A 25,143-nucleotide genomic window follows, 5' to 3' on the forward strand; every position below is an offset into this window, starting at 1 on the left:
ATGAAGATAGCTTTCCCCTTACTTACCTATCAAAAAAAGGTAATTTCTGTTGGGGAACGTAGCATAAATTCAAAATTTTCCTACGTGTCACCAAGATCTATCTATGGAGTCATCTAGCAACGAGGGAGGAGTGGATCTACATACCCTTGTAGATCGCGCGCGGAAGCGTTCAAGAGAACGGGGTTGATGGAGTCGTACTCGTCGTGATCCAAATCACCGATGATCCTAGCGCCGAACGGACGGCACCTCCGCGTTCAACACACGTATGGAGCAGCGACGTCTCCTCCTTCTTGATCCAGCAAGGGGGGAGGAGAGTTTGATGGAGATCCAGCAGCACGACGGCGTGGTGGTGGAAGTAGCGGATTCCAACAGGGCTTCGCCAAGCGCTGCGGGAGGAGGGAGATGTGTCATGGGAGGGAGAGGGAGGCGCCAGGGCTTAGGTATGGTTTCCCTCCCTTCCCCCCACTATATATAGGGCCAAGAGAGAGGGGGGGCGCAGCCTTGGCCCTTCCTCCAAGGAAGGGTGCGGCCAAGGGAGGAGTCCCTCCTCCCCAAGGCACCTCGGAGGTGCCTTCCCCCTTTAGGACTCTTCCTTTCCCTCTTCTCTTGGCGCATGGGCCTCTTGGGGCTGGTTCCCTTGGCCCATATAGGCCAAGGCGCACCCCCTACAGCGCATGTGGCCCCCCGGGGCAGGTGGCCCCACCCGGTGGACCCCCGGGACCCTTCCGGTGGTCCCGGTACAATACCGGTGACCCCGAAACTTGTCCCGATGGCCGAAATAGCACTTCCTATATATAATTCTTTACCTCCGGAACATTCCGGAACTCCTCGTGACGTCCGGGATCTCATCCGGGACTCCGAACAACTTTCGGGTTACCGCATACTAATATCTCTATAACCCTAGCGTCACCGAACCTTAAGTGTGTAGACCCTACGGGTTCGGGAGACATGCAGACATGACCGAGATGACTCTCCGGTCAATAACCAACAGCGGGATCTGGATACCCATGTTGGCTCCCACATGTTCCATGATGATCTCATCGGATGAACCACGATGTCAAGGACTTAATCAATCCCGTATACAATTCCCTTTGTCTATCGGTACGACACTTGCCCGAGATTCGATCGTCGGTATCCCGATACCTTGTTCAATCTCATTACCGGAAAGTCTCTTTACTCGTTACGTAACACATCATCCCGTGATCAACTCCTTGATCACATTGTGCACATTATGATGATGTCCTACCGAGTGGGCCCAGAGATACCTCTCCGTTTACACGGAGTGACAAATCCCAGTCTCGATTCGTGCCAACCCAACAGACACTTTCGGAGATACCTGTAGTGTACCTTTATAGCCACCCAGTTACGTTGTGATGTTTGGCACACCCAAAGCACTCCTACGGTATCCGGGAGTTGCACAATCTCATGGTCTAAGGAAATGATACTTGACATTAGAAAAGCTTTAGCATATGAACTACATGATCTTGTGCTAGGCTTAGGATTGGGTCTTGTCCATCACATCATTCTCCTAATGATGTGATCCCGTTATCGACGACATCCAATGTCCATGGTCAGGAAACCATAACCATCTATTGATCAACGAGCTAGTCAACTAGAGGCTTACTAGGGACATGGTGTTGTCTATGTATCCACACATGTATCTGAGTTTCCTATCAATACAATTCTAGCATGGATAATAAACGATTATCATGAACAAGGAAATATAATAATAACTAATTTATTATTGCCTCTAGGGCATATTTCCAACAGTCTCCCACTTGCACTAGAGTCAATAATCCAGTTCACATCGATATGTGATTTACACTCAAGGTCACATCCCCATGTGACTAACACCCAAAGAGTTTACTAGAGTCAATAATCTAGTTCACATTACCATGTGATTAACACTCGATGAGTTCTGGGTTTGATCATGTTATGCTTGTGAGAGATGTTATAGTCAACGGGTCTGAATCTTTCAGATCCGTATGTACTTCGCAAATTTCTTATGTCACCTTGTAGATGCAACTACTACGCTACATTTGGAGCTATTCCAAATAACTGTTCTACTATACGAATCCACTTTACTACTCAGAATAATCTGGATTAGTGTCAAAGTTTGCATCGGCGTAACCCTTTACGACGAACTCTTTTACCACCTCCATAATTGAGAAAATTCCTTAGTCCACTAGTTACTAAGGATAACTTTGACCGCTGTCCTGTGATCCATTCTTAGATCACTCTTGTACCCCTTGACTGACTCATGGCAAGGCACATTTCAGGTGCGGTACACAGCATAGCATACTGTAGAGCCTATGACAAAAGCATAGGGGACGACCTTCGTTCTTCCTCTTTCTTCTGCCGTGGTCGAGCTTTAAGTCTTAACTTCATAGCTTACAACTCAGGCAAGAACTCCTTCTTTGACTGATCCATCTTGAACACCTTCAAGATCATGTCAAGGTATGTGCTCATTTGAAAGTACCATTAAGCGTTTTGATCTATCCTTATAGATCTTGGTGCTCAATGTTCAAGTAGCTTAATCCAGGCTTTCCATTGAAAAATACTTTCCAAATAACCCTATATGCTTTCCAGAAATTCTACGTCATTTCTGATCAACAATATTTCAACATATATTTATTAGAAATTCTATAGTGCTCCCACTCACTTCTTTGGAAATACAAGTTTCTCATAAACTTTGTATACACCCAAAACTTTGATCATCTTATCAAAGCATACATTCCAACTCCGAGATGCTTACTCCAGTCCTTAGAAGGATTGCTGGAGCTTTGCATACTTATTAGCATCTTTCAGGATCGACAAAACCTTCCGGTTTGTATCACATACAACCTTCCCCAAAAAAAGCGTCGAGGAAACAATGTTTTTTGACATCCTATCTGCAAGATTTCATAAATAATGCAGTAATCGCTAATATAATTCCAACAGACTCTTAGCATCGCTACGAGTGAGAAAGTCCCATCGCAGTCAACTCCTTGAACTTGTCGGGAAACATCTTAACGACAAGTCGAGCTTTCTCAATGGTGACACTTACCATCATTGTCTATCTTCCTTTTAAAATCCATATGTACCTAACAGCCTTACGACCATCAAGTAGTTCTTCCAAAGTCTACACTTTGTTTTCATACATGGATCCTTTCTCGGATTTTATGGCCTCGAGCCATTTATCGGAATCCAGGCCCACCATCGCTTCTCCATGGCTCGTAGGTTCATTGTTGTCTAGCAACATGACTTCCAAGATAGGATCACGTACCACTCTGAAGTAGTACGCATCCTTGTCATCCCACGAGGTTTGGTAGTGACTTGATCTAAAGTTTCATGATCACTATCATAAGCTTCCACTTCAATTGTTGTAGGTGCCACAGGAACAACTTCATGTGCCCTGCCACACACTAGTTGAAGAGATGGTTCAACAACCTCATCAAGTCTCCACCATCCTCCCACTCAATTCTTTCGAGAGAAACTTTTCCTCGAGAAAGGACCCGATTCCAGAAACAATCCCTTATTGCTTTCGGATCTGAGACAGGAGGTATACCCAACTGTTTTGGGTGTCCTATGAAGATGCATTTATCCGCTTTGGGTTCGAGCTTATCAGCCTGAAACTTTTTCACATAAGCGTCGCAGCCCCAAACTTTTAAGAAATGACAACTTAGGTTTCTCTAAACCATAGTTCATACGGTGTCACCTCATCGGAATTTCGTGGTGCCCTATTTAAAGTGAATGTGGTTGTCTCTAATGCTTAACCCATAAACTATCGTGGTAATTCGATAAGAGACATCATGGTATGCATCATATCCAATAGGGTGCAGTTATGATGTTCGGACATACCATCACACCATGGTGTTCCTGGCTGTATTGGTTGTGAAACAATTTCCACAATGTCTTAATTCTGTGCCAAACTCGTAATTCAGATATTCATCTCTATGATCATATCATAGATATTTTATCCTCTTGTCACGACGATCTTTCAACTTCACCCTGAAATTACTTGAACCTTTCAATAATTCAGACTCGTGATTTATCAAGTAAATGTACTCAACATCTACTCAAATCATCTGTGAAGTAAGAACATAACGATATCCACTACATGCCTCAGCACTCATTGGACTTCCCACATCAAAATGTATTACTTCCAACAAGTTGCTTTCTAGTTCCATTTTACTGAAAACGAGGCTTTCAGTCATCTTGCCCATGTGGTATGATTTGCATGTCTCAAGTGATTCAAAATCAAGTGAGTCCAAATGGTCCATTCGCATGGAGTTTCTTCATGCATATACACCAATAGACATGGTTCGCATGCCTCAAACTTTTCAAAAACGAGTGAGCCCAAAGATCCATCAACATGGAGCTTCTTCATGCGTTTTATACCGATATGACTTACGTGGCAGTGCCACAAGTAGGTGGTACTATCATTACTATCTTTTGGCATGAACATGTGTATCACTACGATCGAGATTCAATAAACCATTCATTTCAGGTGCAAGACCATTTGAAGGTATTATTCAAATAAACAGAGTAACCATTATTCTCTTTAAATGAATAACCGTATTGCGATAGACATTATCCAATCATGTCTATGCTCAACGCAAACACGAAATAACAATTATTTAGGTTTTAATACCAATCTCGATGGTAGAGGGAGCGTGCGATGCTTGATCATATCAACCCTGGAAACACTTCCAACACATATCGTGAGCTCACCTTTAGCTAGTCTCCGTTTATTCTGTAGCCTTTTGTTTCGAGTTACTAACACTTAGCAACCGAACCGGTATCTAATACCCTGGTGCTACTTGGAGTACTAGTAAAGTACACATCAACACAATGTATATCCAATATACTTCTATCGACCTTGCCAGCCTTCTCATCTACCAAGTATCTAGGGTAATTCTGCTCCAGTGGCTGTTCCCCTTATTACAGAAGCACTCAGTCTCGGGTTTGGGTTCAACCTTGGGTTTCTTCACTAGAGCAGCAGCTGAATTGCCGTTTCATGAAGTATCCCTTTGTTCCCTTGCCCTTCTTGAAACTAGTGGTTTCACCAACCATCAACAATTGATGCTCCTTCTTGATTTCTACTTTTGCGGTGTCAAACATCGCGAATATCTCAAGGATCATCATATATGTCCCTGATATATCATAGTTCATCACGAAGCTCTAGCAGCTTGGTGGTAATGACTTCGGAGAACCATCACTATTTCATCTGGAAGATCAACTCCCACTCGATTCAAGCGATTGTTGTACTCAGACAATCTGAGCACAAGCACAACAATTGAGCTTTTCTCCTTAGTTTGCAGGCTAAGAAAATCGTCAGAGGTCTTATACCTCTTGATGTGGGCACGAGCCTGAAATCCCAATTTCAGCCCTCGAAACATCTCATATGTTCCGCGACGTTTCGAAAATGTCTTCGCTGCCTCAATTCTAAACCATTTAACATTACCGAACTATCATGTAGTCATCAAAACGTGTATGTCAGATGTTCGTAACATCCACAGACCACGTTCGAGGTTCAGCACACTGAGCGGTGCATTAAGGACATAAGCCTTCTATGAAGCAATGAGGACAATCCTCAGTTTACGGACCTAGTCCGCATAATTGCTACTATCAACTTTCAACTAAATTTTCTCTAGGAACATAACTAAACAGCAGAACTGAAGCGCGAGCTACGACATAATTTGCGAAGACCTTTTGACTATGTTCAGGATAATTAAGTTCATCTTATGAACTCCCACTCAGATAGACATCCCTCCAGTCATCTAAGTGATTACATGATCCGAGTCAACTAGGCCGTGTCCGATCATCACGTGAGACGGACTAGTCAACATCGGTGAACATCTTCATGTTGATCGTATCTTCTATACGACTCATGCTCGACCTTTCGGTCTCTTGTGTTCCAAGGCCATGTCTGTACATGCTAGGCTCGTCAAGTCAACCTAAGTGTTTCGCGTGTGTAAATCTGTCTTACACCCGTTGTATGTGAACGTAAGAATCTATCACACCCGATCATCACGTGGTGCTTCGAAACGACGAACTTTCGCAATGGTGCATAGTTAGGGGGAACACTTTCTTGAAATTTTAATGAGGGATCATTTTATTTACTACCGTCGTTCTAAGCAAATAAGATGTATAAACATGATAAACATCACATGCAATCAAATAGTGACATGATATGGCCAATATCATATTGCTCCTTTTGATCTTCATCTTCGGGGCTCCATGATTATCATCGTCACCGGCATGACACCATGATATCCATCATCTTGTCTCCATGAAGTGGCCTCGCCAACTATTACTTCTACTACTACAGCTAACGGTTAGCAATAAAGTAAAGTAATTACATGACGTTTATGTTGACACGCAGGTCATAAATAAATTAAGACAACTCCTATGGCTCCTGCCGGTTGTCATACTCATCGACATGCAAGTCGTGATTCCTATTACAAGAACATGATCAATCTCATACATCACATATATCATTCATCACATCCTTTTGGCCATATCACATCACATAGCATACCCTGCAAAAACAAGTTAGACGTCCTCTAATTGTTGTTTGCATGTTTTACGTGGCTGCTACGGGTTTCTTGCAAGAACGTTTCTTACCTACGCAAAAACCACAACGTGATATGCCAATTGCTATTTACCCTTCATAAAGACCCTTTTCATCGAATCCGATCTGACTAAAGTGGGAGAGACAGACACCCGCTAGCCACCTTATGCAACTAGTGCATGTTAGTCGGTGGAACCAGTCTCACATAAGAGTACGTGTAAGGTCGCTCTGGGCCGCTTCATCCCACAATGCCGCCGAATCAAGATTGTACTAGTAACGGAAAGCATATTGAACAAAATCAACGCCCACAACTACCTTGTGTTCTACTCGTGCATAGAAACTATGCATAGACCTAGCTCATGATGCCACTATTGGGGAACGTAGCATAAATTCAAAATTTTCCTACGTGTCACCAAGATCTATCTATGGAGTCATCTAGCAACGAGGGAGGAGTGGATCTACATACCCTTGTAGATCGCGCGCGGAAGCGTTCAAGAGAACGGAGTTGATGGAGTCATACTCGTCGTGATCCAAATCACCGATGATCCTAGCGCCGAACGGACGGCACCTCCGTGTTCAACACACGTACGGAGCAGCGACGTCTCCTCCTTATTGATCCATCAAGGGGGGAGGAGAGGTTGATGGAGATCCAGCAGCACGACGGCGTGGTGGTGGAAGTAGCGGGATTCCAACAGGGCTTCGCCAAGCGTTGCGGGAGGAGGGAGATGTGTCATGGGAGGGAGAGGGAGGCGCCAGGGCTTAGCTATGGTTGCCCTCCCTTCCCCCCACTATATATATGGCCAAGAGAGAGGGGGGGCAGCCTTGGCCCTTCCTCCAAGGAAGGGTGCGGCCAAGGGAGGAGTCCCTCCTCCCCAAGGCACCTCGGAGGTGCCTTCCCCCTTTAGGACTCTTCCTTTCCCTCTTCTCTTGGCGCAAGGGCCTCTTGGGGCTGGTGCCCTTGGCCCATATAGGCCAAGGCGCACCCCATAAAGCCCATGTGGCCCCCCGGGGCATGTGGCCCCACCCGGTGGACCCTCGGGACCCTTCCGGTGGTCCCGGTACAATACCGGTGACCCCGAAACTTGTCCCGATGGCCGAAATAGCACTTCCTATATATAATTCTTTACCTCCGGACCATTTCGGAACTCCTCGTGACGTCCGGGATCTCATCCGATACTCCGAACAACTTTCGGGTTACCGCATACTAATATCTCTATAACCCTAGCGTCACCGAACCTTAAGTGTGTAGACCCTACGGGTTCGGGAGACATGCAGACATGACCGAGATGACTCTCCGGTCAATAACCAACAGCGGGATCTGGATACCCATGTTGGCTCCCACATGTTCCACGATGATCTCATCGGATGAACCACGATGTCAAGGACTTAATCAATCCCGTATACAATTCCCTTTGTCTATCGGTACGACACTTGCCCGAGATTCGATCGTCGGTATCCCGATACCTTATTCAATCTCGTTACCGGCAAGTCTCTTTACTCATTCCGTAACACATCATCCCGTGATCAACTCCTTGATCACATTGTGCACATTATGATGATGTCCTACCGAGTGGGCCCAGAGATACCTCTCCGTTTACACGGAGTGACAAATCCCAGTCTCGATTCGTGCCAACCCAACAGACACTTTCGGAGATACCTGTAGTGTACCTTTATAGCCACCTAGTTACGTTGTGACTTTGGCACACCCAAAGCACTCCTACGGTATCCGGGAGTTGCACAATCTCATGGTCTAAGGAAATGATACTTGACATTAGAAAAGCTTTAGCATACGAACTACATGATCTTGTGCTAGGCTTAGGATTGGGTCTTGTCCATCACATCATTCTCCTAATGATGTGATCCCGTTATCGACGACATCCAATGTCCATGGTCAGGAAACCATAACCATCTATTGATCAACGAGCTAGTCAACTAGAGGCTTACTAGGGACATGGTGTTGTCTATGTATCCACACATGTATCTGAGTTTCCTATCAATACAATTCTAGCATGGATAATAAACGATTATCATGAACAAGGAAATATAATAATAACTAATTTATTATTGCCTCTAGGGCATATTTCCAACAATTTCACCACTTAATTTTGATGAATCTATGGTGGAAATGAGGTGAGGAGGAGGAGGCAGCCGAAAGCTTGGAGAAGGAGGTGGAGGGAATGAAGTGGGGAAAGTGAGTGGGTAGGTGTGGGGCTGTCCAAAATATCTTGTTGGGGTCCCAGGTTACTAATGGCGCACCACCTGCAAATGTGCCATTAGTAACCCTGGTTACTAATGGCGCACCTGCAGGTGGTGCGCCATTAGTAGTTTTGCAGAAAAGTAAATATATATATATATATATACTAATGGCGCACTTTTACAGGGTGCGCCATTAGTAGTTTAAACTAGTAATGGCGCACTGTGAGGCGGTGCGCCATTAGTAGTTTTGCAAAAAAAAAGAATAATAAAAAATTCAGTACTGGCGCACTCCATGTATGGTGCGCCATTACTAGTTAGAACTAGTAATGGCGCACCAGAGGTAGGATGCGCCATTAGTATGTATGTAAAAATGAATAAAAAATTATCACTAGTGGCGCACCAGTTTTCTAGTGCGCCATTAGTGTCTTCCACACTAATGGCGCATCACCAACTGGTGCGCCATTAGTATATAGTAGTGGCGCACTACTTCCCTGGTGCGCCATTAGTGTCAATCCTATCTATAGCCCTTTTCCTAGTAGTGACTAAAACCCTCCGGTTTATATAGACACCGGAGAGGGCTAGGGTTACACAAAGTCGGTTACAATGGTAGGAGATCTGCATATCCGTATCACCAAGCTTGCCTTCCGCGCCAAGGAAAGTCCCTCCCGGACACGGGACGAAGTCTTCAATCTTGTATCTTCATAGTCCAGGAGTCCGGCTGAAGGCATAGTCCGTCCATACGGACACCCCCTAATCTAGGACTCCCTCAGTAGCCCCTGAACCAGGCTTCAATGACGACGAGTCCGGCGCGCAGATTGTCTTCGGCATTGCAAGGCGGGTTCCTCCTCCAAGTACTTCATAGAAGATTTTGAACACAAAGATAGTGTCCGGCTCTGCAAAATAAGTTTCCACATATTGCCATAGAGAGAATAATATTTACACAAATCTAATCCGCTGACGTATTCCATTGTGTGACGCACCACGGCCAAGCCTTTATTCGAATCGTTTTACTATCCCACCTCAGCGCATCATGCGAGGCGGTTTCCTTAGCACGTCTTGTTAGAGCAGAGATCGTGTCCCCTTATTTCGGGATTCTCATCAATACGGGCGTGGGTAACCCAACCGCGCCATTAATTACGGCGCTTGGAGATAAGCGAGTTTTACCAGGCTGGTGGGGACACGTAGTTGCGTCCACCCATATAAGGGGATAAGGATCCACCTTTTCACCTACGCGTTCTTCTTCCTCCTTCGCCTATCCATTTTCGCGCACTCGAGCTCCAGCGCCCAAATCCGCACTCCCCACCTCAACCTTCTCCAGCCATGTCCGGAGCGGGAGGCAAGTGGATGGTCTCCTCCGTCACGGAGGGACACATCAAAAAAGTGAGGAAGGCCGGATACTTGTCTAACGACATCGCCTACCGGCTTCCCGAAGAGGGGAAGCTCCTCCCCACCCCAAGGCCCCATGAGAGGGTAGTGTTCCTTCCCCATTTCCTCCGCGGACTGGGCTTTCCTATCCACCCATTCGCCCGGGGACTCATGTTCTACTACGGCCTGGATTTCCATGATCTGGCCCCGAATTTCATCCTCAACATCTCGGCGTTTATCATCGTGTGCGAGGCTTTCCTCTGCATCTGCGCCCATTTCGGCCTATGGCTCAAGACTTTCAATGTCAAGACGAAGGTGGTGCGCAGCAACCAGGCGGAGTGCGGAGGCACCATGGTGGGAAAGATGCCCAACGTCTTATGGCTCGAGGGCTCCTTTGTGGAGACCCTGAAGGGGTGGCAATCGGGGTGGTTTTACATCACTGAGCCGCGCGACCCTGAGTGGGTTGCAGCCCCCGAGTTCTGGTCCGGACCCCCAACGTGGCTCACGTCTTGGAAAGAGACGGGCCTGTCGTGGGGCAGCAAAGGAGAGGTGACTAGACTGCAAACATGCATCCAAACCTTGGTGGACAAGCCGCTCAGGCTTGTCAACGTAGTCCAGGTCATGCTCATCCGCCGGATCCTCCCGTGTCAAGAACGGGCCTTCAATCTTTGGGAGTTCAACCCAGCACAGCACTGAACTCTGAGCAGGCTCTTCGACACGACGTACGAAGATGTCTGGAAGGTGCTTTTCAAGGGCGCCGAGGCTCCCGCATCTGCTACCGAGGATCGCGGATTCAACACGCAGCGTCACGCCAGCGCGGTAAGTTGTTTGTGCCTTTTACAGGGTATTAGTTTCTCATAGTTTAACTCTATGCAGGATCTAAGCTCCCTTACCTTTGACAGGTTTGGCAGGCGAAGTCCGGACAGATCGACTGTCCGGCTCCTTTGCCCGAAAACCCAGCCGATGCCCGCTTGGCGAAGTTGCTGGTTCCGGCACCCTATGTGGTGCCGGAGAAGAAGGCCACGAAGAGGGCCACGGGGACTCGAAAAAGTGCCCGGTGCCAGGAGGTGTCGGGTTCATCATCTGACGGCTCCAAGGCGCAGTCCTCCCGTGAAGACGAGGAGGAGGAAGAAGAGACCTCTCCCCCTCCAGCGGGGGGAGAGAAGAAAAGGAAGGCCGCCCTCACTGAGGAGGCTGAAGGGTCCAAGAAGGGGAAAACCTTTCCTCCGGACTACTCCACCGATGCTGACGACAGCGGAGAGGAGTTGCCGCTCAGGGCCAAGCCCCTGGCGAAATCGTAAGTATCTGGATACCAGAGTAATTCATAGCATTCCTTTATTGCACAGCTTTCCCTTATGTCGAATATGTTTATGCAGCCCACCCAAAGACCGGCTCGACGCGTCGTTGAGCGGTTCACTGGACTCGTCGGATGTGAATTCGCTTCCGACGGCTTCCTCCCCCCGCCCTACGGACGACGCCGAAGTGTTGTCCCAACAGGTTCCAAGCCAGGAGGAGGTGGTCCTGGAGGTGCCGCAAGGCGACCTCCCGGACTCCAGGAGTAAAGGGGATAAAACCCCCTAGGGCTCCAAGCCCGGCTCTAGGCCGGACACCGCTCCGGAACCTTCAAAGGTTCCAGAGTCCGGCGGGCGACCTCCTTCCAAGAGGAGCAAGCCCACCATGCCGGTGACCCCCGTCCAACCGGAGGCGTCGGACAATCTGTTGGAGGTGCTCAAAGGCGCCTCCATCGACGAGGAGCACCGCACCATTATGAGTGCGGTGGTCCAGAAGGTTCAGTCCGCCAAGAGCGGACTGACTGAAGCTTGTACTAGTATTTTAATAGGCTTTGAGGTAAGTAAAGAATGTGTAAATAATATTACCGCATAGACAGTAGCCCCTGATGCTCTGTTTGGCGTTCGGGAAGAAAAGCCAAAGAGAGGATCAAATAAAATTCCCAGGAGTCTAACAAAAACGAGTCAATATGCGAATGCAGGCTTCTCTGCTGGCGTCCGCCACACTGACTGCGGAAGTGGACACGCTAAAGCAGAACCTCGAGCAGTACGAGCAAGAGCTCGGGCATGCCAAGAAGCAGCTTCAGGACAAGGAAGGTAAGAAAGACCTTGTTTAAATATATATATATATATATATACATATATAATGGTGCAATTGCAAAAAATGACAGGATTATCGTGGCTATTGTAGGGGCCACGTCGGAGGTGGCGACCCTTAAGCAAGTGCTGGTCGAGGTCAAGAAGAGGGCGGCCACGGAGCGCACCGAGCGGGAGAAGTATGAGGCCCAGGTTGGCAAGGTGCAGCAGGAGCTCCTGGCTCTCATGAAAAAACATGAGACTTTGGAGCTTGACTCGAAGACGCGAGCATCCAAGCTCGCGATGGCTATTGAAAATGCCAAGTCTGCCAAGGACGAATACCAGAAGACCCTCTAGGAGTTAGATGCGGTGAAAAAGATAGCGGCGGGTAAGGCATTCTTTATGCAAAGCAAACACATAAGCGTGAGTTACTTGTTACTTACCCGAATCCGGAGCTCTCCAGGAGCATTCGCAGATCTTCCCCATAGCGTGTCCGATGCCGCCGCATTCTATCGAGCCGAGGAGGGCAGCTCGACAGAGAAGGTGTTCTGGTCTCAGTATGCTGAGGCCGGACACCCCGTGCCCCTGAGCGACCAGCTGAAGCAACTGGTCGAGCTCCACAAGGCGGCCGAACAGGCCATGAAGGGACTCATAGTTCGGCTGTGGCCTGGAGAGGCTCTGCCTGGGAGCTATTTCGGGCTGGTGCGGCGGCTGGAGGGGGCCTGTCCAAGGCTCGAAGTCATCAAGCGCTCCGTCTGCATTGAAGGTGCCCGTAGGGCCCTTGCCCGTGCTAAGGTGCACTGGGGCAAGCTGGATGCTGAGAAGCTTGTGAAGGACGGGCCAGCGCCGGCGAAAGAGCATCGCAAGCCCGAGAATTATTATACGGATGTTCTGAAGGGTGCCCGCCTTGTGGCGGATGAATGTTCCAGGGATGTAATTTTTGAGTAAAACTCGCTCGTTTTGTCCTGTGCGCTGAAAACTTGTTCATATGCGCTAAGCAATGCTGTTGGAATTTAAAATATTACCTTCTGTGTGGTTGTTTATCAATTCTGAGAGATGGCGAGTCGTCAGCTTCTGCCCTCGTGCCGCTAGTGCTGGGGTGTTCGGGGGTAAACCTGAGCGCTCTTTTTCCCATGTTTGGATCCTTCGAGGGAGGCGCTCAGCACAACAAACAAGGCAATCGGACTATAATGCGTGAACACTCTCACTTAGCCATAGAATTCTATAATTTTAAATTTCGGCGAAGCCCCTGGTATTCGGAAGACGGAGTTCGGGGCGCTATCCTTGCCTTGGCCGGACAGAGCCAACTCCTCGCTCTAAGCAGCATAAGTCTTTAGGGACTCGAAAAACCTCTCGAACAGCGACTGGCTCTCGCTTCATCATGACAGTCAGTTTTAGCTTTCTCTACTGAGGTGCTCGACCCAGCTCAACTGGGGCACAATCGCAGTAGTTCTCCTAGTGCTACCTTAGCCGATATAGCGGAACGTAAGGCATCAAAACATAGGAGCCGGGCAAACCCAACTATTGACCCAAGACATGATTCGGAGCCGATGCATATAATGCTATAAGTTCAGGGTGCCGCACTTGTTAAAGTGTTCAGACTTCTCACACCATATTGAGGGGTACTAAAGCCCCTGGCGCATTTTGGCCGTACCAAAGTGTACGGGTGCAACATGTCGTTAAGGAACATATATTTGTAAAAAAAAGAGTAATGCAAAAATAGACAAAAGCTATGCATTGTTTATTAAAAAGGGCTGCGATCAAAGCGGAACGATACAAAATAATGCGGTAAGCAAAAGGTTGGACTATTTAACATGTCCGTTCTAGGGGCAGGCTGCGGAATGGTATGCGAAACAGGTATACTGCTCGTGATAGAGACCACCTGGGAGTTCCGTAATGCGGCATGGCTTGTCTGCGTCCCTGGTTCTTGCATCGTTTGTGCGGCAATTGAACTTCCGAACAGGCCTTCCGAAGAATGGAGTCCTGAAAGTAAGAGAAAATTAAAAAATCGGCAGCCCCTGGTGCGGTTTAAGTCGTGTTTCGGGCGTGCCGTGATGGTGCCCCTCCCCCTGTACCCATGGTATTTCTAGGGCGTAGTTATGTACGCGAAGCACTGGTGTCGCATTTTTGCGAGGGCTGGGGTTGGGGCCGCATTGCTATGCCTGCTCGGAACGTGCCAGGCGGTCTTGTTGTGGGTTACTCCGGGCGCGCTTGACGGTGTCTGGACGTTTAATGGCCGGACTAGAGAACTACCTGGAGAGGCTGCTTTGTACTTCCGCTGCAAGGGCCGCCGTGTGCTCCTCCGTTCGGAGGGAGCGTTCGGTGTTTCCATTGACCGTAATTACTCCTCGAGGGCCTGGCATCTTGAGCTTAAGGTATGTGTAGTGCGGTACTGCATTAAACTTGGCGAATGCGGTTCGCCCGAGCAGTGCGTGATAGCCACTGCGGAATGGGACTATGTCGAAGATTAACTCCTCGCTTCAGAAATTATCCGGAGATCCGAAGACCACTTCAAGTGTGACTGAGCCTGTACAGTTGGCCTCTACACCTGGTATTACGCCTTTAAAGGTCGTTTTGGTGGGCTTAATCCTCGAGGGATCTATGCCCATTTTCCACACTGTATCCTAGTAAAGCAGGTTCGGGCTGCTGCCGCCGTCCATAAGGATTCTAGTGAGATGAAATCCGTCAATGATTGGGCATAGAACCAATGCGGCGAATCCGCCATGACGGGTGCTAGTGGGATGGTCCCTTCGATCAAAGGTGATCAGGCAGGAGGACCATGGGTTGAACTTTGGGGCAACTGGCTCTACCGCGTATATGTCCCTTAACGCGCGCTTCCGCTCCCTCTTGGGGATGTGGGTTGTGTATATCATGTTCACCGTCCGCACTTCTGGGGGAAAACCCTTCGGTCCACTGTTGTTCGGCGGCCGGGGCTCTTCGTCGTCATCGCTATGCAGCCCCTTGTCAATATTTTCGGCATTTAACTTGCCTGCCTACTTGAACACCCAACAATCTCTGTTGGTGTGATTGGCCGACTTTTCGGGGGTGCCATGTATCTGGCACAAGCGGTCGAGTATTCGGTCCAAACTGGACGGGCCCCTAGGATTTCTTTTGAATGGCTTTTTCCGCTGACCGGATTTATAGCCTCTAAATCTGGCATTAACTGCCGTATCCTCAGCATTGTCGCCGTTAATGCGGCGCTTCTGCTTGTTGCGACGCGACCTGCCACTACTGTCCCTGGTATCCGAATTACCAGGGTTCTTGGTCATATTGTTGCTACGAGCAAGCCAGCTGTCTTCTCCCGCGAAAAAGCGAGTCATGAGTGTCGTGAGTGCTGCCATAGATTTCGGCTTTTCCTGTCCAAGGTGCCGGGCAAGCCACTCATCACGGATATTGTGCTTGAAGGCTGCTAGGGCCTCTACGTCCGGACAGTCGACTATTTGATTTTTCTTTGTTAGGAACCGTGTCCAGAATTGCCTGGCAGATTCATCTGGCTGCTGAATTACGTGGCTTAGGTCATCTGTGTCTGGGGGTCGCACATAAGTGCCCTGGAAATTGTCGAGGAATGCGGCTTCCAGGTCCTCCCAACAACTGATTGATCCTGCTGGCAAGCTGTTAAGCCAATGCCGGGTTGGTCCTTTAAGCTTGAGTGGGAGGTATTTGATGGCGTGGAGATCATCACCGCGGGCCATATGGATATGAAGGAGATAATCCTCGATCCATACCGCAGGATCTGTTGTGCCATCATATGATTAGATGTTTACGGGTTTGAAACCCTCGGGGATTTGATGATCCATTACTTCTTCTGTGAAGCATAGTGGGTGTGCGGCGCCTCTGTACTGGGCTCTATCACGATGTAGCTCCAATGAGCTTTGTCTACTGTGTTCGGCCCTACCGGATTTGTGTCCGGCGTGATGGTTACCGCCTCGAGTCGTGGGGCACCCACGCGATCCATATATCGATCTGGTTTACCTTTCCTTGTCCTCCAACATATCTCGCAGGTCAGGCGCATTTTCCCGTGCCTTGGTATAGGGTGCGGCTTGAGTGGAGGGCCGAGAGGCCTCTCTGTCGCGGCCACGAGGTGGCCAGTCGGCCGTATCAAGTGCTGGTGATGTAGGTTTAAGTGCTTCCTCCTCTAATCGGGGTAGCAGCCTGCGCTTTGGGTAGCTCTTGGAGGGGCATTCGAGTTTATGCTCCTCGGCCGCAAGGACTTCAGTCCATCTGTCGGCTAGCAAATCTTGATCAGCTCTAAGTTGTTGCTGTTTTTCCTTGAGGCTTCTTGCCGTGGCCATAAGCCTGCGTTGAAAACGCTCTTGCTCGACGGGATCCTCTGGCACACCGAATTCATCGTCGTCGAGGCTTGCCTCGTCTTCGGAGGGAGGCATATAATTATCGTCCTCGACCTCTCTATCTGCCGCTCTCTCATGAGGGCTGGCTTCTCCATCCTCCTGTGCTAAATCTTGCTGGAGGGGGTTTTCTTCGGCACTCTCCAGAGTATTATTATCCCCTGTGCTGGAATCACCGTATTTTCTTTGGTGGGATTTTGAGCGGCGCTGCTGACGCCGGCGCTTAGGCTGTTTCTTGGAGGGGTCATCCTCCGCTGTTCCATCGCCATCTCCTTCTTTTGGGGTGTCCACCATGTATATGTCATATGACGAGGTGGCTTTCCAGGGCCCAATAGGCGCTGGTTGTTCACCGTCTCCTGCATCGGCGTCCATACCGTCGATGTCTTCAGAGTCGAAGTCGAGCATGTCGGTTAAATCATCGACAATGGCTACAAAGTGGGTGGTGGGTGGGCTTTGAATTTCTTCATCGTCCGTATCCCAACCTTGCTGGCCATAGTCCGGCCAGGGCTCTCCTGATAAAGAGAGAGACTTTAGTGTCTTCAAAATATCGCCGAAAGGCGAGTGCTGAAAGATGTCCGCCGTAGTAAACTCCATGATCGGCGCCCAATCGGATTCGATTGGCAGGAGCGCAGAGGGTTCGGAGTCCGGAGAGGAGTCCGGCTCCTTGGAGTCACGAGTCTCGCGGAGTGCGGGGCTGGTGTTCGGCTCAATCACCGTTGGGATCGCAGCCCCCGAGGCGGCGTCCAACCACCTATCCTCGATCGGCGTAGTTGGCTCCGAATTAAGGGTCGAAGCCGATGCTGGTGTGGCCTCCAGGGCACTGTTCGGCGGCAGAGCTAGATCATGCTCGTCGTGACAGTGCGGCACACTCGGCAGTGGCTCGAATCCGTCGAAGATCAAGTCCCCGCGGATGTCAGCCGTGTAGTTTAAACTTCCAAATCTGACCTGACGGCCAGGGACCTAGCTTTCGATCTCCTCCAGATGGACAAGTGAATTGGCTCGCAATGCGAAGCCACAGAAGACGAAGATCTGTCTGGGGAGGAAGGTCTCACCCTGGACTGCATCGCTATTGATGATCGTAGGAGCCATCAAGCCTGACGGCGACGACACAGAGGAACTCTCAATGAAAGCACCAATGTCGGTGTCAAAACCAGTGGATCTTGGGTAGGGGGTCCCGAACTGTGCGTCTAGGCCGGATGGTAACAGGAGGCAAGGGACACGAAGTTTTACCCAGGTTCGGGCCCTCTTGATGGAGGTAAAACCCTACGTCCTGCTTGATTAATATTGATGATATGGGTCGTACAAGAGTAGATCTACCACGAGATCGGAGAGGCTAAACCCTCGAAGCTAGCCTATGGTATGATTGTTGTTCTGTATGTTGTCCTACGAACTAAAACCCTCCGGTTTATATAGACGCCGGAGAGGGTTAGGGTTACACAAAGTTGGTTACCATGGTAGGAGATCTGCATATCCGTATCGCCAAGCTTGCCTTCCGCGCCAAGGAAAGTCCCTTCCGGACATGGGAAGAAGTCTTCAATCTTGTATCTTCATAGTCCAGGAGTCCGGCTGAAGGCATAGTCCGGCCATCCGGACACCCCCTAATCCAGGACTCCCTCAGTGGTAGACTAGCAGATGTAGGGGAAAGTAGGTGAAATAGTCTACCCGATCGTAAGGTGCTAGCTCTTCTGAAAGACTATGTCTCGGTCATCCATTTCTCAAACATCTTGTAGTGCGAAAATCCCAACGAAGGATATCGAGTCTTGTGGGGAAAAGTGCGCAAACCTCTGCAGAGTGTATAAACTAATCATGGTTAGCGGTGTCCCCGGTTATGGACAACTTGAGTATCTAGTTCTTGGATTATCATGTGAATCTCATCATGTGACTCTAATTAATTTTGTTGGGATTTTAATGATGATGCTTAATTGGGATTGAGAGGGTGTCTACACTCTCAATGTGCAACAACTACCATGATAGTTAAATAAAATTTATTCCTTTGTAGTAGCGAAAAACTAGCTTTACGCAAAACTCTAACCATAGAGCTTTCCACCAGCCAAATATGCATGTAGTATAGCCTATTCTATTCACTATTCTCTATGTGTTACATTGCCAGCATATTCCATGTGCTGACCCGTTTTCGGGCTGCAACGTTCATGTTGCAGACTTTTCAGACGACGAGTAAGGTGCCTTTAGGTCATGGTTCTATACTCAGTGATGTCGTTGGAGTTGATGGACTCACTGATCTTGCAAGCCTTCCGCTGTTATCGTTATTAGATGGCCTTAAGCCATATTTATTGTAAGAAGTTCTCTTTTGAGACATTCGATGTAATAAGTGTGTGATTGCTACTCTATTATAAATCCTTCAAATACTGTGCGTGTCAGCATTACTGATCCAGGGATGACACTAAAGCACAGAGACTTGACCATCTGAGGTCGGGTCACTACAGACGAGCAGGCGAGCGAGCCGATTGCTCGGGCGCGAGGGCTGGGCCGGTCGGCCAGTCGGGCGCGGGGCTGGCTCCTGTGCTGAAGGCCCTGGCCGGCTGGCACGCACGAGTGCGTGCGTGTGTGTTTTCTTTTTTTGTAAACACAGAGGAAAACTGCAGCAGCAAAAAAGTAAATAAAAATTTACATAGGCATATTATATACCAAAATATTAAGAAAATTACCAAAAATAAGATGAACTACTTTTGAAGTTCAAATAAATTCTATAAAAATTCATAAAAGTCAAACAATGCTACTGTTGCATTTAAAATCAATAAAAATAATTTTTAAAATAGAAAAATGATTTCAAATTTATTTTCTCCTAATTTTCTATTGAAAGGAATCATTTTACCCTTATTTCCATTTATTTATTTTTAGGAGAAAAATAATTTGAATAAAAACCCAAATAACTCCCAATTGGATTTGAATTTGGAATTTCAAACAACTTCAAATGGAAAATGAGTTTCAAATAACTTCAAAGTGACTTCCAAATTATTCCTTTGAAACTCCCAACTCTCTTTCTTCAAATTTGAAGAAGTCATTTTATGAACTCATTGAGTTGCTTAAAGTTTCCAAATGTGAAATGTTTCAAATGGAATTCAAATCATTTTCAAACCCCTTTTCATTTCTTTAAATGGAAGAAGGCATATTATCTTCACTCTAGGGTTTTGTGATGAAATGAATTTGAATTCAGGGAGATAAAAAAGGCAAGATGAATGTTTCGGGAAAGTCCTTTCATTCCTTCTCATTCAACTTTCAAAAAGTTTCAATTTCCACTCAATTTCACACAATCAATCACACAACAAACACACACACAATCATAATTATTTATTTAATATAACATTCCAAAATTTAGAATTTTGGGATGTTACAAAACAGGAAGCTAACTAGTAGTAAAAGTGAGCGAGAACGGTATTGCAATGCTTGAAAACAAGGCCTAGGGTTCATACTTTCCCTAGTGCAAATTCTCTCAACAATTATAACATAATTAAATCACATGGCAATCCCTCAACGTGCGACAAAAGTCACTCCAAAGTTCCTATCACGGAGAACATAAGATGAAATTGCTTGTAGGGTACGTGTAACATCCCAAAATTCTAAATTTTGGAATGTTATAATAAATAGATAGATTTGATTGATTGTTTGATTGATTGTGTGAAATTGAGTGAAATTCGAAACCTTTTTGAAAGTTAAATCAGAGGGAATAAAAGGACTTTCCCAAACTTCCATTTTTCATTCGTGATCTCCGTGAATTCAAATTCTTTTCACCACGAAACCCTGGAGAGAACATGACATGACTTCTTCCATTTATTTAAATGACAAGGGGTGTTGAAAATATTTGAATTTCATTTGGAAAATATTTCCAATTCTGAAACTTTATGCAACTCAATGATTTTGACGAGAGGAGATAAAATGACTTCTTCAAATTATATGAAATATGAGTTGGGAGTTTCAAAGGATCAAATTCAAAGTCTTTTGGAATTTATTTTCAATTTGGAGTTATTTGGATTTTATTCAAATCATTTTTCTCCAAAAAAATAAAATACATGGAAAATAGGGTAACATGATTCCCTACATCAGAAAATTGGAGAAAAATTAATTTGAAATCATTTTGGTATTTTTAAAATGATTTTTATTCGATTTTATTAGAGCAGGAGCACTGTTTGAATTATTAGAATGTCACACCCTAGCTAGTTCAAGCATTAGAGTGTGCATCATGTTTAAATTCCTTTTAAATTTGAAATGGGGATGACAGAAACCCCAGCACTCCCCCTAGAAACAACTAGGGTTTACTAAAACTTTTTCAATGAACCTGAAATGCCCTTCTAAAAAGCCCACCCTTTTTGTTTTGGGTTAAAACCATTGACAAAAATGGTGCACTCTTTTCTAGGACATTCTGGATTTTTTGACTTAAATCATAAGTATTTGAATTTGGGCATTTAAATGCTATAAAATATTTTAAATGCTCAAATAATTCTGGAAATAAGTGTGGGCTGTTGGAAATAATCTAAACATAGCCTATGATTATTTTCGGGATTTTTTGTAAGTGCCTAAGTATTTTTAATAAAGCCACAAACTTACAGAAAAAATAGAAAAACAGAAATAAAAGAGGAGCAGGAAACTTACCTGGCCGCGGCCCACCTGGCAGCCCACCTGGCCGGCCCAGCACTGTGCTGGCCCGCGCCAGCCAGCTGCTTCTTCCTCGCCAGGCAGGCACAGAGGTGACGCCGGCGAGCACGAGCTCGCCACGGCGTCAGCTGCTTGCCGCCCGTGAGGCCAAGACACCTGGGCGAGCTCCACGTCGCCGCCCTGACCCCGTGGACATCTCATTCGCCCCTGCCTCTATCCCTCGCTCCCCCGAAGCCATGGCCGACGCAGCCGCCGTCGTCTTGCCGCCTTAGCCGCAGCCACCGTCGTCCCCGTGTCACCCCACCGTGCCCACGAGCTCCGCAACATCTCCCTCAACCTCCTCGACGAGCCACGAGGCCTCGGACGCGCTGCAACACCGCCACCGTTGCCGTTCCCCTCGTCGGTCACCGGAGATCGTCGTCGACGTTTTGCCGCCTCCCAAGCTTCCCCGAGCCCGCTTCGAAGCCCGCTGCACTCACCGTGAGCTTCTCTCTCTTCTCCCCCTAGCCACGTCGCTCGAGCTGCCCTCTAACCCCGTTGGCCGTCACGGCCGAGAGCTCGGCTCCGCCGGCCATCTCGCCTCCATGGCCACAGGCGCGTAAGCTCGATCCCGAGCGCGTCACCACACTCACCATGTTCCCAGGAGCCTAACGCACCACTCCCCGCGCCTCGCCGTTCCTCGTAGCTTCGGGTTCATCCTCGCCCGAACTCCGGCGACCGCCAAGGTCGTCGCCGGCATCGTTCCCGGCCTCCCCGAGCTCCACTTCCTCCACCAAATGACGTGGCTTGCTCCCCATGTCACGTAGCTGCTCTCCGCTGTCGATTTGGTCGCCGGAGACGCAAACCCGAGCCATCCGTCGCGTCTGTCGTCGCCGGCGTCAAGCCACGGCGAGTTGACCATGTCTGACCGTGTGGGCCCAAGTTGACTCCCCCTGAGTCTATGACAGGTGGGGTGGGTCTGCTAACTAGTTTAGGGTTAGTCTTAAATAATTTTAATTAGTTTAGACACTGACATGTGGGCCCAGGCCCCACTGACAGCTAATTAGTGTTAATTTAATTCTGATAATTAGCTGAGTCACTGACAGACAGGGCCCACCAGTCAGGTTTGACCTGGCCGACCCAGTTGACCGCTGACGTCACACCTATGTCATGCTGACGCATTAATTCAATTACTGGAATTATTCTTATATAGGAAATTCCAGAAAATATCCAAAACTTCTAAAAATCATAGAAAATCAACCATAGCTCCAAATGCAAAGATTTATATATGAAAAATGATCAGAAAAATTCAATCTATCCATCTGTAATGGTTTCATGCATGACAAAACAAGTTAACCTTGCTTTTTAAGAAGAATAAGGTAATGCACTAATACGGCCATGTTTAATGAGCTAACATTTGAATCTTTGATTTAAATGAGTTCATCCCCTTCTGTTTTACCTTGCATTAGGCCAAGACACTTTCATCTTGCCATGTCATAGCATGCATCATATTGTTGCATATTGCCATGTGTTGATTATGTTTGGTGTGATTTTCGTGGTAGGTTCTGCCTCCAAGGATAACCCCGAGTATCCGTCTGAAGGGCAGTACCCTACTACCACTACAACAGGCAAGCAACCCATTGAGCATTCCGATACAACCCATGTTCTCGCTTCTGCTCTTGTTTACTGCATTAAGACAACACGATTCAAACTGTTGTGTGCTACGGTAGTTGAACCCTTATTCTCTGCATGACCTGTCATTGCCACAGTAACTAGATGAAACCCACTAGCATGTGTAGGAGTTGATTGAGCCATGTATGTGATTCCTACCTTGCTATGCCTGCTATGCTTAGAGTTGTGTCAGGTCTGGTTCATCTGGGTGATGGGCTAGAGTGAAATGATTATGTCGGTAATGTGAGGGATGTGTGGAACATGTTTTGGTAAAGGTATCGATGATAGGCCATGTAGGAGTACATGGTGGGTTGTTTCATTGAGGCCGTCCCTAAGAACTGAGATCTGTATGTGTGATTTTAAGATTCAGCTACTACCATGCATTGGGATCCTTAATTGACCCTCTCGGCTTCTTAAATACCCTAGTACTCTGTCCAGGAGTTGCAAATAGTTTCTGGTGTTTGTAGGTTATGTGTTGGCGGCCGTGCGTAGCGCTGACCCTAGGGGTGGGCTATGTTGCGGTAGATACACCGTGGCATGGTGTACCGAGTCACCCGTTTGGTGTCTCGGGAACCCTGTTCACATCGTTTGGGGCCGTATGTGGAAACCTCGGCCGGACTCCCTGCGGATGGAACATGGATAGGCGATGAACCTAGACTAGAGACTTGAGTGTTTAGGTAGGCCGTGGCCGACACCCTCGTTGGGCCTCCGCTTGAAGGTTGCCGAGTACATGTCGTGTAAACGGCGGTAAGTGGTGAAAGCGTGTATGAAGAAGTACACCCCTGCAGATAATTGTGAGTACCGGGGATGGCCCTCTCGTAGGATGACGAGGGAGAATCCCCGGTGGAGTATTGTGTTGGTGAGTAGTGGACTCGTGTGCGAAAACTATTTTACTAGTGGAGTTTCCTAGGATAGCTTAGCCATGAGTCAAAGCTGGCTTGCTGCAATAACCCTACCACCTTCTTGAGAATGAGCATGTATAGTAGGTTCTATTGTAAGACTTGTTGAGTACCTTTGTACTCATGTTTGCTTAATTACTGTTTTTAGACGACAACACCGCCCCCTCCGATGGGTTCTACGTAGACCTTGACTTCGACGAGTGACTAGCCACCCTGGTGGTGATCCTGGCCATGGAGGGCCCTATGTAGATAGACAGGCTTCGGAAGCCTTCTTGCTTTCTAGTGTCTGTACTCAGACCATTTACTTCCGCTTGTGCTTTTATGTTTGTATGACTTGAGTGTCGGGTCATGTGACCCCTACCTCTATGAACATGTTATGCATGGCTCTCTGGAGCCTTTAAATAAAGTACTTGAGTTGTTGAGTTTTGTTGTGATGCCATGTTGTATGTACTCATATCGGGCATATTGTGTGTATGATTGAAATGCTTGGTATGAGTGGGATCCGACAATCTAGTTGTTTATCCTTGGCAGCCTTTCTTATGGGGAAATGTAGTCTAGTGTTCCTCGAGCCATAGTAGTCCGCTACAGCCCGGTTCACCGGAGTCCTGCTAGCCCAGCACTACTGTTCAGGACACTTGACTGGCCGGCATGTGTTTCACTTCGTTCCTATGTCTGTCCCTTCGGGGAAATTTCACGCGGTGACATCTGGAGTCCTGCCTAGCCTGCTACAGCCCGGGTTCCCCAGAGTCCTGTTAGCCCAGTGCTACAGCCCGGATTCACTCGCTGATGACCGACATGCTCGATGTGATTCATGTATGCCTGTCTCCGTAGGTCTGTGCCGCTTTGGATTCATGACTAGCCATGTCGGCCCGGGTTCTCTGTCATATGGATGCTAGCGACACTATCATATACGTGAGCCAAAAGGCGCAAACGGTCCCGGGCCATGGTAAGGCGACACCATGGGATACCGTGCGTGAGGCCGCAATGTGATATGAGCTGTTACTGGCTAGATCGATGTGATTTGGAATCGGGGTCCTGACAGCGTTGGCATCAGAGCCGGACTGCCTGTAGGTTCGTTGAGCCAAACTGGTCGATGTTGAGTCTAGAAATGCTTTAGTTATATGTAGGGGAATTGATTGTGGGAGGGAACGTAAGGCTCTTTTACTCCTTTACCTTATGCCCTCTGACCCGAGTCATTCTCTTCTCATTCAATGTGGGTTAAGGACTAGGCTCTCTTCTTCTAATAGGTTCACGTGTTACTAATCCATAGTAGCTTATAGGATTGTTGTTACAAGCCCCAGTTCAGTTTCTACTATTTCTAGTATGTTGCTAGTTGAATCATAACCTTGGTATGATGTTGTTGAGTGGCATTGCAAATTGTTGTGGATGTCTCAAATCTTTTCTGAGCATTTACAACTGTTATGCAGTCCAATTTT

This window comes from Triticum urartu, chromosome 1A (genome assembly GCF_056163025.1).
Source record: "Triticum urartu cultivar PI428250 chromosome 1A, HENAU_Tu73, whole genome shotgun sequence".
Lineage (NCBI taxonomy): Eukaryota > Viridiplantae > Streptophyta > Magnoliopsida > Poales > Poaceae > Triticum > Triticum urartu.